Here is a 13,553-nt window from a genome sequence, read left to right on the forward strand (position 1 = left end):
TGCTGCCTGCAGCCTAAACAACTCACTTTGCTGCCAAGTGCCATCTCAAAAAGAGGAACAATATAAACTAATTTCATACTTATTCAGTTCAATAATAGGTATTGTTCTAACTATACCTCTAGTGATAAGAGACAGAATAGCTTACTTTCCATTGCTAAGCAACTGCTAAAACAGTGTGCAGAATTCAGACAGCTCTAATGGGCTGATAGGAATCAGTGTCTGAAGTTCTTGTTTGCATTCTGAAGTCAACAATAGTTGTCCTTCTCTATTAACATTCATTTAAGATAGTTTATGGCTGCACCAGTCCAATTGCAATTCTGTCTTAATGGTGTTCTGAATGGGCTGCTTTCCCTTAGAAAGAAATATTTAACTATAATGCATTAAACTGCTTTAATCCACTTATTTTGTTTTGATATAGTTATGAAGTGGCATAGAAGGTAATACAGGAGAAAGAAGGTAATATGAAACACTCTGCAGAAATAAAAGTGATGGTATGAATGGTACCAAGTTGCAGGCTGAGAGTTTGAGTTATCTAGCCAGGCTTCCATAAATCACAAGGCGGCATTTGTGTCTGAGATGTACAAAGTCATCTGCAAACCCCCTATACATTTGGAAAAACAGAATCTGGGCAAGACAGATGTAAAAGCCTAAGTGCATTTAACCATGGAATATTTTTCCAACCTTAATTTATGAGTTCAGATTTTAGTCATTTGTGTACATGATTTAGGAGAAGGGACTTTCTGGCCTGGAACGTGCCTTACTGAGATAAGGAATGGACAAATGAATAAATGCAAAAGAAGAAATGTTGCACAAGAGGATGCTGCATTCATAAACCTTTCTTTGTAGCTGCAGAATGATTTCTGTGACCTAAAAGGAGAATGCATTATCTTGAGAGGATGATATGTCTTCAGATGCTGTGTTCCTTATCTGTGAGTGAGTAAAGATGCGTGAGTAAGGGTGCATAAGCAGAGGGACCAAAGGCTTTGCTGCTGGAGCTGCAGTTCTGTGCTTGTGCCCAACACCGCTCCATTGCTTTTACCGATGTGTAAATATATGATTAATACTTATGCATGTGAGCAATCCCATCACGTTCAGAAGAACCACTACTGTTTCCTGTAAACAAGCACTTAAATTCTTTGTTGGCACAAGCTGAGAAAATCAACACTTTGTCAGATGGAGGCCATGCCGGTGGAACAACATGGCCTTGCTGAGCCACCATGCAGCACAGCATGACTTGCAAGAGCCAGGTCTTAATATAACAACAGAAGAACAAGTGCTTTCAAATAAGGACTTTCAGGCAGTGCTTGAGTCAGAAGACTAACTCATCACACAGTGATAAGAAAATGTGGGGGTAAAAAGTTGAGACCAACCCTCTGTAAAGCTTACGGCAATGTCTGAGTCACCACAGGACACCAGAAAGCTGCAGGCAACAGCATGTGAAGTAGGCTGGGTCTGACTTCTCCTCTTACGTAACTAACTCCTACATTAGCATCTTCTCTGCTCCACATATAAATCCAGAAAACATCAAAAAGCTGTTGCTGAAAGCAGTACTCTTATTTATTCATTTGTTCGAGCCAAACATTACTTAAAAAATTAGATAGTTCCCACACAAGCTTCAGTACAGGACCAGACACGTTCCTTGCTGGTACTGGTGAGACCGTTTATTTCTGGACTCATTACAAGGATGTTTGCACCCCCTAGTGTATAAGAATTTGCAAGGAATCAGGTTCTTAGAACAGCTTTGTCTGAATGAAGATATTTAATATTAAACCATAATAAAACCACCCTGTTACAATTCTAACAACCTCAGAAGAAAAGATTGTAAACTTGAAGATCATTCTAGATGTAATCCCTCATGTCTCTATACTCTACAGTTGGAGAACCTGGAAACAGGTACTACTGAGTTGGATTTCTATCCCACTGGAAGCTGTCAGATTTACAGTAAAGAATGAGACTGTACTGAGAAGAGACAATTCAAATCCAGACCTTCCTGAAACTCAGGGATGTTGGATCAAGCTTCAGCTGATTTGTGACATAAAGTCTGTCACTGTGTTTCACTGAAGGACAGTGAAGAGATCTTTGGGTGTAGGACTTTACTCCAGCTAATAGAAATTATAAAAATGAGAGGCGTGTGCTTAACTGTCCTCCAAGAACTACCACCCAGATTGTCACAGGTAATTAGACTTCTGACAGTGGCCTGCATCTCACTGTTTGGCATTAGGTCTTAATACACATTAACATCTTCTCCTTGCAGCTGTAGATGACTTTCTCACTCCTCAGATGCGACTTCACTTATGCCAGGCTCTGCCCATCATGTTGAACATAGCAGAGCCAGGCACTGAGATGAACCAGTTGTGGTCACCTTGGTGGGAGCCCAGATGGCAGCTCAGCCCCAGGACCCCAACCAAACCCAGGGACTCCTGGGACCCGGCAGACCCCGGGTGCTGCCTCCTGGTGTAAACACCTCCAGCTGGGTCTTGCACAGATCTTCAAGGGTTGGAACGTGTGACCCAAACCTTCCCATCACGGTCTGGGTATGTGCTGTTTGGCTGATTGTCAGCAATGCTGTTACAGGCAGACTCTCATCTGGCCAAATTACATACATGTGTTTTCAAGAATTCCCCTGCTCACCCCTGCACTGAAATCAGGATTTAACCATTTCTCCTGAGGTGTCTGCAGCCCAATTGCTGCAGCCTTGGCAAGTGCCTGACAACCAGAAAAATGATACTGCCAAGGGAAAAAAAGTGGTCTGTTTTCATTATCCAAGTAGAATTAAATGAAAAAGCAAACGAACTGCATAAATGATGAAAATTAAATTAGATTTTCTTTACTTTCATTATCTAAGTAGTTTCTTAAAATAAATGTATTCTAAAACATGACTTTCAGCCAGTGGTATTTACTATATTAAAAACAGACTGACTTTATTTACTGTACAATGCTTAATAGCTCCTCCAAGCCACTTTATTCTGTAATTTTAAATGAATTCTTTGGGCTTTTTTCGAAACAAGAAACTTGGCTTTTTGTCAGAATAGCCCTTAACAAGTCTCACTGAAGATACTGCCAGGAGCTCAGATGATTACTTTTCTCAGGTTTTTTCTTCCAGAAGAATGGAACCATTGTGATATTAATGCAGTTCTTTTTGGCATTTGTGTAAATAAGTAATAATAACTTAATATACGAAAAGCACAAGCACTTAGCACTGCTAAGTGTCCCCAAAGAGTTACATTTCAAGGTTCAGTAGTACCTCTGTGACATAAACCAGGCGAATGGTATAATGAGAACATGTTTTAAAAAAGTACATTAACAACAAGAAAATTGTAGTGGCATGTACAGGTGCCAATTTTAAAAGCCACTCTCCACCCATATTTGGAAAATTAAACCTATCTACATTAGAAGCTGGAGTAGTTATTCGCAAACTCTTTTTTTTAAAAAAAAAAAAAATTAAAAATCCAGATCTTTCCATATCAATTAATTTCTAGTTTAGAGCCTTTGTTTTTCAGTATCATAACTAGATACTGGAAACTGTGGTTTCTGTTGGACAAATTTCCAGCTGGTAAACTACTGAAGTTTATAAACTCTTTATTGTCATTAAGGATGTGCTGAGACCATGTGTCTCATTTCTGAGAAGAGAGAGAAAAACGCTGCCGGTTTCCTTCTGCAGGTTTCGCGTGGGCGTCAATACCCGACCACCACTCAGCCCTGGCCTCTACATCTCTCAGTGGCTTGTAAATACAGAATTGGGGTTCCTGGTCACAGGGTGCAGAGATAGTGACTGTCAGGTGGAGGTTCAGATGCAGCTCGACTTCATCCCTCCCGCAACCTGTTTGAAGTGAGTTGGTAGAGTTTTAATTTACAGTAGATATTGCTGTTGACAGTAAGCAAGCAGGAGCAGGAGATGGCTTGAGGTTTCAACAAATGGCCCAACTGAGCACTTTATTTTCCCAACTGAAATGGAGATGTTTTAACAGGAGAATATGGTGCTATTGGTACAGAACCTGTTACTGGGATGTACAGCTCCTAGGTTTCAACTACAATAGCCCCATGACATTAAATCAGACACCTAAAAGCAGTGCAGATAGGAAACAAGAAGAATTTTTATTACACTATAAAAATAAGATTTTTGTAAGCAGGCAAAATCTGCCCATCACACCTGTCACTTTTCACAGGAGGATGTCAACATAAAATGTAGGTAGAGTGCTGTACTGCTTTCTGGGGGATTCAGCTGAAATCAAATGAAGGAGTGGAAGATGTGATAATCCCCTTGCCCCAATAGTGAAAATAACTCAGGAATCTGGAGATACAATATGACTTGCAACAAAATATACTGACTAGGTTGAAATTCCTTGTAAACTGAAATGGACCTTTGCTGTCAGGGCTTTCAAAGAGACTGTCATACTTTCCTGGGCTTCAAATAATGCCCATTGATGTTTCCACAGAGTGAGGTGGCAGAGTGAGTTGCTTCTACTCCTTATAATATTGCACAGCACAAAATAAAATGCACGTCTCTGCATTGATTTTAACGCCAGGGTTGTCTGATATAATACTCAAGGTTTTGATTGTTTCTTTCCTTTTTAAGGAAAATCAGTCCTGCTCTATTGTTGGTAAGGTGCTGTATTTCATTTAATAGCCCATTCTTGTCCTTTTTGAATGTCTAATATGGTATTTTATATTAATATTAGGATGCTTGTTCATAGGGAGATTTTTTTTTTTTCTGCTTCAAGAAGGCTGAAGGATTCAAGCCTTTGCAAAGATGCTAATACTTGGTCAGATTTCCCAGCAGCCTCATGCAGCTATTATTCCAAGAGGCATCACCTTAAAGTCTTGGAGAGAAAGCATTACAGTTAATGCAGTTTGGCAAGTCGGTGTAATATTCACTGCATTACCTTGACATGGTTTAATGGCATGAGCAGCATGCACTCTGTGTCAGAGAAAATTACCTGTTGACCCTTGCTGTAGCTTGATGCCTGTTCTTAACTGTATAGCTACGAAATGGTGTGGAAAATCTTTTATGAACTCCACTCTCCCCGGCCCTGTCCCACAGGGAACTCATTTCCTACCAGCCTGTCTATTAAAAAAGAAGAAACTTGCTTTGGTGTTTTCATTTGCTACAGTATTATTTCATACACACAATGGAGCCCAGCTGCCCAGTGACCCTTCCTCCTGGCCCACCTTCCTAATGGAAAGATAAAACAATAATGGAGGTGAAAACAGAAAGAATTAAAGACAGGGAAATGCAAAGGGACTTTTAAAATTGTGATGGGAAACAAAGAGACTGTGGCTGTCCCTTTGCAGGAAGCAGTTCTTGGTCCACTCTCAGAAATTCCTTCTTTGTTCAGGAAACGGACCGGCACTGTGAGCGCACAGGTGATCTTTATAGCTGTGTAATGTGACAGAACTAAATTTTACCCCTCCACATGAACAGATTAATTCTGAGTGACAGCTGGAAAATTAATTTCATGTTCTCGAAAGACACTGGATTATGTCAAAATCATGTCCTCTTCCAAGGACCTCACCCCTGACCAAAGGTAACCAATGTTGTAAATGTGCAGGGCAAATCAATTCATTCCTTGGCCCATCTGCTCAGACTGCTGGTAAGATTCCCAGTTGGTGCCAGTCCCACTGATGGCTGCTGAAGTGCACAAAGCTTCAGAGATGTGACCACCTGACTTACCACTTCAGAGCTGGTTCCTCCCTTACATTGGTGGGAATTTAGGAAATTGGCTGGGGCAGATCTTTGGAGCCTCACGTGCTGACCCTGCAAACTCATCCCTTTGGTCTTGACTCCTCCTCATTGATGGAAGACTTACTGGCCAGACATTTACATCACCGCTGCGGCAAGAACCTTCTCTTTTGGCACTCCAGGTTGCCACTGCAGGAGGTTTTGCTGTGGGCACGCTGGATGCGATGTAAGGGAGGAACACGCTGCCAGGCACCACTGCCCCCACCCACAGCCCCGTGTCACGGGGCCCAACCCCTGCAATGGCCTGGTGAGCTCAGGAGCAGGACCCATCCGTGGTCCAAGGCAAGAGCATGCCTACCTTGTGGCTACATGTGACTGGATGTAGACTCAAAGCTTCTAAGCGCTGGAAAGCCATAAGCTGGAGCCTCCGACACAGGACAGGCTAACGTGCTGCTCCTGCACAGGGATGCTGGTTTTGCAGTATGTTGTACTCGTTAGGTGTGGGCGTCAGCACTTGAAAAAGGTGGAAACAGTAAAAAGGCAGATCCTTGGTACCTCCCTTTGATGTCTCAGATAACACGAAAGGTGGCCTTAGCCACTGCTCTGGTACGGTGACATTAAAAAAATAAAAAAAAAAAAGAAGGAAAAATCATCAACCTTAGAGGAGAGCCCTGCAATTTGGCAGTGCTCCCAATTCACAAAGCTCCTTTTCTGGTTTTTCCCATTAGCCCAACTGCAATATGTGCAAAACCAGATTACTTATCAGGCCAGAATTTGAACGTTCACAGCATTAATGTTTTGGGGCCCTTAAAATGAAGAGCACTAACAGAAAAATCTTTTCAATCCTTTCATATTAAATCCCACTGTTCTGAACTGACAAAAATAAATGCAGTGAACTTTCAGTGATATTGCACCATACAAAAAGGTTATTAAAAATGTATTTGAAGGACTAGCTTTGTCAATACTAATGCACTGAAGAAACAGAGAGTTTCCCAGCTCAGGCACTGATGTACAGACCCAGTGAGGGAGCGATTACTGCAATAATAGATTTTGGCAGCTTAAGTTAGACAAGCATTTTTAGACTTCATATGCAAAGAATTGCCATGTTATAAAAAGATGGGATACTCAGTAATACTGAGGTGAAATAAGAGTATGTGTTTAAAGGAATATTGCTGAGTAGATGGTGTTTTGGCTCTGAAAATGTATTTGAAAGATGGGGGAAGAGATAAAATAGAGCAGTACAGGGGAACAGAAGAGTACTGGTAGGAATGCAACTGATTTATTGATTTATTTGTTGATTCGTATTTCCATAGTAATCAGAAGGGTTTTTAGAGATGATTTGTACATTCCCTAAAGTGATGTGAACATAGCAACAAAGTGCCAGCACATGAAAATTTTAAACCACAATTAGCTCCACTTTGAGAAACAGGTCCATTCCCTTATCCTGAATTAATTAACCTCTGACTGCCACTCATTTTTGGACTAAGTAGCTGCTTGATCAAGATTCAGTATTCCTGCTATGGGGTTTCAGTGCATGTCTTACAGGACCAAATTAAAACCAGTCAGTCTTGTCCTATTGCTGCAAATGAGCCTAGAATAAAGACATAGCAATGAGACAAAAAACCAAGCTTTCAAACCCTTAATTTCAGTCATTTAAGATGATGACATGAGAGGTAAGAATTTAATTGTGTAGAAAACACTTTACCCCTTGCACTGATAGGCGCTGCCGCTGCCAGAGTTGCGCTCCTCAGGTATCGCACGGATTGCCCCGCAGTCAGTCCCTGTTGAAGTGAGGTGAGTGCCACCCGCCCCAGCTGTGCCGCCAGCTCTCACACCGGCTTTGTACAATCCCGTCTTTGTGAGTCTCGGGCCCCTAAAGAAATTATCAGCGACATTCTGTATCACTTCTCTTTTTTTTAATTCAGTGTACAATTGTCTGCTTTTCCCACGTTAATTTAATCAGTGTAAGTGCCCATTAGCTCTTGAAGATTGTCTTTCTTAAGGGTGTAAGCATTTTGAGTACTAAACCCAGTACAATTATTCTTGTTCAGTGGGTCCCTTTGTCCCATAGCTGGAATCTGGGGCAGCTCTTGCCCCAGGCGTGACAGGTCCATCCCCATCAGGACTTTACAAACCTCCCTGAATCCGTTTTAGTTCTTATGCCTTAGCAGTGATGTGCTGTAGCAGAACATAACAGGTTTAAGAAAACGATATGGTAACATGTTAACACGTTTCCATAAAGCTTTTTTGTTTTTGGTTGGGCTTTTTGGGTGCTTCATGGTTTTTTCTTTTTTGTTTTTTTGGAGTGGGAGGGGAAGGTATGTGTTGTTTTAATAATGCCTAAATATGTTCCGGACTTCTGCATTGATGTACTTGCATGATAGCTTCCAGTGGGGTTTCCAATGACTCTCCCAAGTTCACAGATGGGCATGTGGTAACTCAGGCTGGAAAGGGACACACAGGAGAAAGGTGAAAGGTCTTTTACAATGTAATAGGATTTTTTCTGTTTTCCAGAGTTTAACAACTAATCATGTCAATAATGAATAATCTGAATGTTTTTTGTTTTCTGCAATACCGTTCTCTTAAACTTCCATTGTGTCACACACTTGCACATAGAAACACACGTGCACACACACATATATTATAAAATTTTCTGCTGAGATCCCTCAATGCCATCTAGAAAAGTATTAAAGCTGCCACTGGCAGTCACCATAGCTCTGAAGACTGAAAAGCCTGTAACCTGGCTTATTATCAAGTATGATATCTCAGAGGAGACATGTCTCTAGCAAGAAACAACACAGAAAATTATGGCTGATTAATAGACCTGTAATTTTAGTAATATCTTTGTCTTGATGACTAGTAATACAACTTAGACTTCCTTGTTATTTACAGAGTTAATACAGAATTAAGAAGAAACTCTTAGTGGATTTAAATACTTATCTTCACTGAATATTTTCACAATAATTTGAATTCATACCCATGTAATGAATATCATTCAGTGGAGAAAATGGACCTGCCCCCTGTTGCTTTGTTGACTCTGTCTACTATGTAGCTGCTCCATGGAGCTTTGTTTTCCAAGAATTAGCAATAATTGTTCAGAGTTTAATTTCATATTTTACTGCTGTCATTTATTACAAACTATCAGGGCTTAATGTGAGAAAATCTTTTGGGCAGAAGTCACATAGTTAGACATCTAGAGCTTCAAGCACTGCAGGCCCTGATCCTGCTGTGAACTTTGATGTTTATTTCCATTACATAACATTTGTTATAAAACTTCTCTAAGCCAAGCCAGCTTTATGAGCTATCCCATTGCACCCGCTTCCCGCCTACTGATCTGAGCCTAAATTCTATAGAAATAGATATTACTAGAGAAGCAAGACAGGGCCCTGGATATTGCCTTCTGAAAGGCATATGACAGGAACTGAAATAATTTCATCTTCATGCAGTTTAAAGAAACCCCAGAATTCAGTCCAGCCATAGCGGTCAACGCTCTTCCCAAGGCACCTGCTTTCCCGTGTGCTGCTGGGGTGACGGTGCCCGGCCCCAGCGCTGAGCGTGCCGCACTCCATGGGTCCTGCACCATCGCCACCTCCAGCCTTGTAGGTGTTAGCTAAAGCTTCCAGCTTCCAGCTCTGAACTCCTTAACATCTCTGAAGGCAGTTTGCAGGTACCAGGTCAGAGAAACAGCTAGAAATCTTCTCTAAGGTTAATGCTTAGTGCTGCCTGGGGGTAAAGCAGCAAGTGATGCTCACAGAGCTCCGGGGCGAAACCTCTGTCCTTCAACAGTGTTTTTCAAACCTCCCAGAACCACCCGGCCCTTTCAGAAAAAAAACACCCTGCACCATCTTATACTGCTTTATTATGACAATTTTTACTCCCAAACCTGTAAAAATTCAGGTTGTATTTCAAACATTCAAACATTTACCTGTTTCTGATTTCTCCTCTTCCGTTGGTTGTTTTTTTTTTGGGTGTTTTTTGCTTGACTGTCTGCATTTCCCACCTGCTACCCTTCTCGGTTGGCGAACATCCCTCCCGCGGCCCGGTCGTTCCTCAGGCAGCCGCGGCGGGGACTGGCTGGAAGCGCCGCCAGCCACCCCCCGCACCGCCGACCGAGACGGAGCAGCCGCCAGCCACCCGCCGACCGAGGGCTCCTTCCGGCGGGCCGCGGGCTCCTCCCGGCGGCGGCAGCGGCGCCGCTCCCCGGGTCGGGCCCTTCCCGCCGGGGCCGGGGGGCGCAAGCGCCCGGCGGCGGGAGGGGAACCCGGCAGGGGGCGGCGGGAAAGGCTCTGCTGGGCCGTTACACACAGTCCGAACTAAATCGGAGCGGCGGCTCCATAGCTCAGTGGTTAGAGCACTGGTCTTGTAAACCAGGGGTCGCGAGTTCGATCCTCGCTGGGGCCTCGACGCCTTTTTAGGTGTCGGTGTCCGTGAGTAGCGAGGTATTTTGGGACATTTTGGTGGTGGTGGACTACAGGTATTTTGGGACATTTTGGTGGTGGTGGACTACAGCTGCGCAGGCTTCTTGTTAAGGGAAAAGCTTTGAAAACAAACACTTTAAGTAAAAGCAGAGTGTTAATAATATTGGTCACCGGATTAACTCGTGGTGACGCTTGACAGAGCCGGGGAGGAACAATAAATTCATCGGGAAGCAGCGTGGGGGTGGCTCAGTAAATATTTGTATAGCTCGCATCACAATTTCCCTGATGAGAGTTTGGCAAAATGCTGTTAAGGGGTTTCGCATCACAATTTCCCTGATGAGAGTTTGGCAAAATGCTGTTAAGGGGTTTGCCCCTGAGTGGAGAATAAACTGGACAGGATTATCTGACTCTTCACAGCTTGTCAGAGAGGCTGAGCTGTTGGTTTTATTTCTGTGCTGGAGGCTGGACAGAGGAGGTGTAATAATTCTTTGCCTTCTTCTTTTTTTTTTTTTTTTTTTTTTTACTTGTAGGTTATAGAAAGAGGTAGAAACCTCCACATAAATCCTCTTGAGCATCACACTTTAAAAATATACATTTGTGGGGTTTTTTTTTCAGAAATTTTGTGAGCAAGGCACTTAGATTCTAGCACTGCAAACACCACAGCAGTTGCTGCCGACATCAAGCAGAGACATTATCACATACACTTTGCAAAGGGAGAGGACAACACCTGCAGCTCAGATGCTGCCAGGGGCTCAAACTGTGGCAGAGCTGTTGAACAGGCCAGCAGATGCTGGAGGCTGCGGATTCATGTGTCACGAAAGACGCGTGGGCTGCGGCATGGCTCAGCAGCCCGTGTTCCACCCTCCCGGCCACTATCACAGCTTCTCTCCAGCCTCCTTTCTCTGCTGACAGTAAATCGAAGCCGTGGCGATGCACAGGGCTGTGCAAGTCACCATTGCTGTGGTGAGAGCAGCAGGGGCCTGACAGGCTATCTTTATGGCAGGAGTCCTGCTCTGCCACGAGGCCCAAACAACATTAGAATTTGTTGTGCTCTTTGGGTTCTTGCACATAAGGTTTGCTTGGAATGCAAATAAGGATTTGCAGCATTGCCTTGCAATCCCAACCAGCAAAACAGTGCTCAGCCCAGTGTCAGTGTTACCAGATGACCAACACCCCAGCCAGTGCCTTGGTTCAGCAGTCCTGCCCAGGTCCTCGCAGCAGGTTCATAGCTGCTGACAAAACCCATCCCTTGAGAGGACCTGTTCTCTGCAGGGGCTCTGGCCAAAGGCCGGGTGCAGTGTTCCTCTGTAGGCAGGGAGCTGGGTTTTGCCATGATCAACCAGAGCGTGATCAGGTCTCTGGGATGCCACAGATGATTTCAGAAGCAGTTATGCGTGGAAAGGCTGCGCAGTTTGTTCAGTCTCTCGCAGGATCCTCCAGAACAAACGTGCAGAAGCTGCCCTTGCAGCTGGGCCTGGAACAGCCCCGTGCGATCGGTGTCCGTGTCCAGGGAACGGGACGATGACACTTTGGCCGTGGAAGGGAAGATCACGCATGTGGGGCCTGGCTTCCCCACACCCACAAAACATCACAGGAGCGGGGTTCGGCTGCTCCCCTGTGCCAGAGCTATGTATGTCAGCTGCCACTGACGCCTTTCTGACACGCGGACAGGTTGCTCCGTGTGCCGCTATAGCAGTTCGGAAGCGCAAGTGGGAGCCCACCCGTCCGATCCCAGCCCCCGAACCGCGCTGACATTGCGGGGTCCCTTCACAGAGCCCCGGCGCTGCCGGAAGGGGCGGGGCGGGGCGGGGGGGCGCGGCCGATGCCGGCGGAGGCCGCCAGGGGGAGCGCCCGCTCCGCCGCGGGGCCACTCGCTGCCCGGGGCCGGACTCGGTTTCGCGGGGCTCCGCCGGGGGCCGCTGCGCGGGCGGCGCCGCTCACCCGTGCCGCTGGAGCCGCCGGGAACGGAGCGGAGAGCGGGAGGTGTCGCGTCCAGCCCGCAGGACGGAGAAGGAGTCGGGGCGAGGGAGAGGACAAGGAGCCACGCTCCTCCTTTCGCGTCCGAAAATGTGTCCGAGCTCCCCTCAGCCGTGGGGCTGTAAGGGGCCGGACCATGCCCCGCAGGCGCTGCGCGGGGACGTGGCTGCTGCGGGGGCTCGGGGCGCAGCTGCCTCGGCTGCGGCCGGTCCGCCCTCCATGCAGCGCCGGGAGTGCCGCACGTCCGGCGGGCGAGGCTGTTCACTGCGTGTTGGCCTTTGATTCCGAGTTCTGCTGATGCGATTGAATTTTCATTTTTTAACAGGGCCTCTTTTAAACCAGCAGACTCCAGAGCAGAGGCTGTCACAGTGGCACTGCTGTCACATCGCACACGACAGCTGGGTGACTTGCTGCCACAGCTGACCCCGCAGGGACCCGCAGGCGGGGGCGCGCCCCTGGGTGAGCGGGGCTGCTCCCGGGCTGGGCAGCTGGCCCCGGCGGCACCGCTCCGTGCTGGGCTGGGAGCCCCCGTCCCGACAGCGGCAGCAGCAACCGGTGCCGGGGCCCTGCGCCCGGCGTCCGTGCACACGCTGAGTGGAAAGCAAGGGACGTGCCCAGGGCAAGACCGCATCTGGAACATTGTGCCCAGTTCTGGGCCCCTCAGTTCCAGAAGGACGGGGAACTGCTGGAGAGAGTCCAGCGCAGGGCAACAAAGATGATGAAGGGAGTGGAGCATCTCCCGTGTGAGGAAAGGCTGAGGGAGCTGGGTCTCTTTAGCTTGGAGAAGAGGAGACTGAGGGGTGACCTCATTAATGTTTATAAATATATAAAGGATGAGTGTCAGGAGGATGGAGCCAGGCTCTTCTTGGTGACAACCAATGACAGTACAAGGGGCAATGCGTACAAACTGGAATACAGGAGGTTCCACTTGAATATGAGAAGCAACTTCTTCTCAGTGAGGGTGACAGAACACTGGAACGGGCTGCCCAGGGGGGTTGTGGAGTCTCCTTCTCTGGAGACATTCAAAACCTGCCTGGACATGTTCCTGTGTAACCTCATCTAGGTGTTCCTGCTCCAGTGGGGGAATTGGACTAGATGGTCTTTCGAGGTCCCTTCCAATCCCTAAAGTTCTGTGATTCTGTGACTCCAAGCTGGATTTCCCTGCATTCTCCAGCCCGCACAGGACACCTGTATGTTATACCATTCCCGCATCCCAACCAAACAGTGACCCCAAAATTTCCTCCATTTTACAAGTGATGTCATCTGCACTCCATTTCTTGATAATGAGAAACATGTCAAAGCTTTGCTCAAAAAAGCTGAGGTGACCTCCGTGAGGTCCAGTGATAGTGTCATTGGTGGTGTCATGTGAAAATGTCTTTATGGTTTGTTTCTCCAAACTGTGGTGAGGGTCCTGGATACTACTAATTGTGTTTTCATTTTGGACTGCTAGGGAGCCCCGGAGAATTACCAGAGTGTCT

The 13,553-nt window shown here is 46.0% G+C and overlaps 1 long non-coding RNA gene and 1 other non-coding gene across 2 annotated transcripts; one reads left to right on the forward strand and one right to left on the reverse strand.

Moving 5' to 3' along the window:
- Window positions 1–1,918: 1,918 nt before the first annotated feature.
- On the reverse strand, window positions 1,919–9,930 carry LOC110361413 (uncharacterized). Its single transcript, XR_010472822.1, has 5 exons — window positions 9,606–9,930; window positions 8,058–8,124; window positions 7,386–7,553; window positions 6,039–7,271; window positions 1,919–3,820 (listed from the first exon to the last, which is right to left on the reverse strand). It is a non-coding gene; the product is annotated as an uncharacterized LOC110361413 (long non-coding RNA).
- A 78-nt stretch (window positions 9,931–10,008) lies between these two features.
- Window positions 10,009–10,081, forward strand: TRNAT-UGU (transfer RNA threonine (anticodon UGU)). The gene has a single exon. It is a non-coding gene; the product is annotated as a tRNA-Thr (tRNA).
- The last annotated feature ends 3,472 nt before the right edge of the window (window positions 10,082–13,553 follow it).

The sequence above is a fragment of the Columba livia genome, chromosome 5, assembly GCF_036013475.1.
Source record: "Columba livia isolate bColLiv1 breed racing homer chromosome 5, bColLiv1.pat.W.v2, whole genome shotgun sequence".
NCBI lineage: Eukaryota > Metazoa > Chordata > Aves > Columbiformes > Columbidae > Columba > Columba livia.